Below are 4241 nucleotides of genomic sequence, written 5' to 3'. Positions count from 1 at the left end.
GGTCTCCTTTACTTTAGCTCCTGGGGTGTTCAGCAAGAAAAGTTTTACTTTCAATTTTTCAGTTTTTGCCTATGAAATACTTCAACATAGCTCACTTTTCAAAAATACACACAAAAAAACCTAAATAGTCTCAAAAACGTGCTAAGTGAAAGAAACCAGATACAAATGGTCACATATAATAGTATTTGTTTATATTAATTGTCCCGAACGGATAAATCCACAGAGACAGAATAAGAATGGGTGATGGCCAGAAGCTGGGGGAGAGGCAAATGGTTAGAAACCAATTAATGAGTAAGGAGATTTATTTTGGTGTGATGAAAATGTTTTGGAACTAGATAGAGTTGGTGGTTGCACCTACTGTGAACATACTAAATGCCCCTGAATTGTTCACTTTAAAATGGTTAATTCTACATTATGTGGATTCCACTTCAATACATTACTTTTTAAATTAATAGAGTAAATGTCTCTCTCCTTCATCTATTTACTAGCCACTCAGTCTCTCCTCTCCAGAGGTAGTCAATGCACCCAATTTCTTGTGTTTTCTTTCAGAAATATTTTATGCGTAATCAAACAAATTCTGATACGTCTTCTCTGTCTTTCTTTTTACTCAAATAGTAGCATACAATGCATACTATTCTGCACTTGGTGATTTTATTTGTTTGCTTACTTAACAATAAAACTTGGAGCTCAATATTTAATACAGTCCTCACTTCTTTTAAGAGTTGCATGATATTCTAGCATACATGCATATTAACTGATCCGCCACTGCTGAACATTTAGACTATTTCCAACATTTGCTATTCAAAACAACAAAGCAATGAGGAGCTTTGTGTATGTCGTTCTGCACATGAGTGAGTATATCTGTAGGATAAGTTCTTAGAAACAAACATACTGTTTGAGGGGGATATGCGCTTGTAATTTTGGTATATAAAATCAAATTGTCTGGCTTAAAGTTTGTACCATTTATTCTCCCAGCAGTAATTTATAAGAATGTCTGTTTTCTCACAATTACAGGTAAAACTGACAATTCTCTTTAGGACCAGAAATTTGCTATAGCAATATAGAAGACTGTGCATCCTTTAGTTTTCACAAATCCAGGCTTAGCTTAGCTTCTCTTTGCTTTGCTTTACTTTGCTTTGCTCATAGACACACCCTAGGCTGGAACCTTCCTCTCTCTCTCTCTTTTATTTTTGTAAATGAATCCACTTCCTAAATGGTTATTGCTTTGCAATCCAGATGGTTTGGCCAACCTTCCTGAATATTAAATTTGTGAACAGTTTTTGCATGACTTTATTTTCTGGAAACAAAATTTTTAAGTACTGTTAGCCCTCTCTATAAATTGATTTCATATATCCAAATTCAACCAACCTTGGATCAAAAACATTTCAAAAAATAAAAATTAAATAAAGAAGATAATACAATTTTTAAAAACAGGTTTTACATAGCATTTACATTATATTAAAGTATTATAAGTTATCTAGAAATGACTTAAAGTACATGGGAGGACGTGTGTAGGTTTTACATAAATACCACACCATTTTCTATCAGGGACTTGAGCATCTGTAGATTTTGGTATCCATGGGAGGTCCTGGAACCAATTTCCCACGGACACCGAGTGACAACTGTAATTGTCAATAAAAATAATCACAGATGTGTTTTCAGTCTAGCAATGGTTATGTAGTCTTATTAGTACAACAAACAGTCAAAAATTTCAGTTCTACACACAAACTGAATCCAATAAATATATTTTAAGCATCTTATTTGCAAGTTTTTGTGTCGTGTCCTATGGATGATACAAGAGGAACATAAGACAGTACAAAGCAGGAATATGAAACAGAATATGGCAAGCAATCTAGGAGGAAAAATGGTCTCAGAGGAAAACTGTTCCACATTCATGACAGGGAAAGATATCTGGGTGGAGTGTTGAGTGTCATGACTCATGACACCCTTGGTGGGTGAAGATGGGGAATGAGTGAATGAGTGAATGACTTATCCCTAGAAAACATTTTATTGCCTTTTTGTTGACTTTATTTGTGGTGATGAATTTTACAATTTTTGTTCCTGATTATAATATCTAGGTTTTTTCCAACATTCCTACTTGCTTCCTTCTCCTACCTGAGGGACTCTCAACATGTAGGTATTGATGAGATGACTTTAATTGAGCCTAGAAAAACTGATCTAGCCTTCCATTTATTAACCCTTGATTAGGTAGACTCTTAAAACCTAACAGTCAGCTGTGACATTAGAACATTTCTACCAAGCCTGATATGAAGGTCAAAGTCTTAAAAACAGCCTTTAAAAATATTTTAGCTTAAAATATTTTAATCCTTGTGTTTCATGAATTCATTACATGCTTTCAGAAAATGTGCTAAAAAGCCTAATTAATTATCGTGTCCAACTTTTGAATGGACTAAAAATGAGTGCAAAAGTTAAGTAGCAAAGTTAATGGTGTTCTACAGGAAATTTTTAGAAATATAGAGTCATGACAGGAATTTAGTTAAAAATAAATGTAATTCTGGTTGGATTTAAGTAAAGTTTATTGAGTTTTAAAGCAAAATGCCAGTGTGCTCAGCATTGTGTTAGTTTCATTGTGTTAATTCAAAGCCATTCATATTAGAAGTCATGATAGTCTCTAAATTCAAGAAAAACCCCCTGGGACTAGGGACTTAATCTAAACTTACCAGACACCTTGTATAGATAGAAAAATTAATATTGCAGAAAATCACTCAAATGATTGTGTTGTTCATAGTTTAAAAGAAAAGATAAGGCAGCCATCTTGCTCTTGCCATGTGCTGGTATTGGAGGACCCTCCCTGCTTCAGATTTACCAACAGCATGAATCAAGAAAAGTTAGCCAAACTTCAGGTTCAGGTCCGGATAGCAGGCAAGGGTACAGCTCACAAAAAGAAGATGGTACATAGAACAGTTATAGCTAATGACAAAAAGCTTCAGAATTCTCTTACAAAAAAAAAAAAAAAATCTGGCTGTGAATAATATAGCTCGTATTGAAGAGGTGAACATGATTAAAGATGATAGGACAGTTATTCATTTCCACAATCCCAAGTCCAAGCTTCCCTTTCTGCTAACAGCTTTGCAATTACTGGTCATACAGAAGCCAAACCAATCACAGAAATGCTTCCTGGAATATTAAGTCTGCTTGGTGCTGACATCTTAACAATCCTTAGGAAGTTAGCTGAACAGTTCCCATGGCAAGTCTTGGACAGTAAAGCACCAAAACCAGAAGACATTGATGATGAGGAGGAGGATGTTCTAGATCTTGTAGAAAATTTTGATGAGGCATCAAAGAATAAAGCTAACTAAAATTTTGGTTTTTGGAAGCTGGTATGGACTAGATTTAACAAATCAGCTGTGTGATTCCAAAGTTTTACAAACACGGAGAACATCACCTGTTACTAGTTCAGTAATATAACTATTTTGTATATTAATAATGCTGTTTGTTCAGCATTTTTCAGTCATTTAATTTTGCATTTTGCACTTCCTCCCAGGATATTTTTTTGTTCAAAATATGAAGTATTGGTGTAGTTTGAGGGTATTTTGGGTTTTGATTATTGGTGTTTTTGTTTTTTGTTTGGGATATTTTTGGTGTATGTACGTTTATGTATGTGTGTGGGTATGTGTGTATACAGTGTGACAGTAAATTGGAAAGTGGTTCTATTTATCTTCCTCCCTCCCCAGTAGAAATAAAAAAATTTTTACCAAAAAAAAAGAAGAAGAAAGAAAAGGGCACAAATGTTTTATCTGACCAAAGCTTTTTCAAAAACAATGATTAACTAGAGGATTAAGTCTCCTGCCTCCAGAACATGTGTGGGATTATATTTTAAATGTTCATTTTCACAGATGTGTAGGTGGCACGGCAGGGCAGTGACAGCAGGGGACCCGGGTTTGGTGCTTCCACCAGCAGGGTGTCCTCACCTGACAACAGGAAAAGCTAGCATTTTGCCAGACCTGTTCTGCTTCCTTTCACATTTAGCAAACCTGGTCTATTTCTCTTTGGAGGTTGTATGCATGAATACTTTTCTTTTATTTTCTTCAAAGGGGGGCTATGCCTACCTTTCCTCTAAGTCTACCAGTTTTTTAAGTTGTGTTAAAATATACATAACAAAATTTACTATCTTAACAATTTTACATGTATAGTTTAATACTGTTCAGTACATCTACATTGATATGCAACCAATCTGCAGTGTGTTTTATCTTGTAAAACTGAAACTCTATGCCCATTAA

General features: G+C 34.7%; 1 pseudogene; it reads left to right on the top strand.

Moving 5' to 3' along the window:
- The first annotated feature begins 2771 nt into the window (after positions 1-2771).
- Positions 2772-3761, top strand: LOC103240300 (transcription factor BTF3 homolog 4 pseudogene; annotated as a pseudogene).
- The last annotated feature ends 480 nt before the right edge of the window (positions 3762-4241 follow it).

This window comes from Chlorocebus sabaeus, chromosome 13 (assembly GCF_047675955.1).
Source record: "Chlorocebus sabaeus isolate Y175 chromosome 13, mChlSab1.0.hap1, whole genome shotgun sequence".
Lineage (NCBI taxonomy): Eukaryota > Metazoa > Chordata > Mammalia > Primates > Cercopithecidae > Chlorocebus > Chlorocebus sabaeus.
This window is presented reverse-complemented; position numbering and strand designations above follow the sequence as displayed.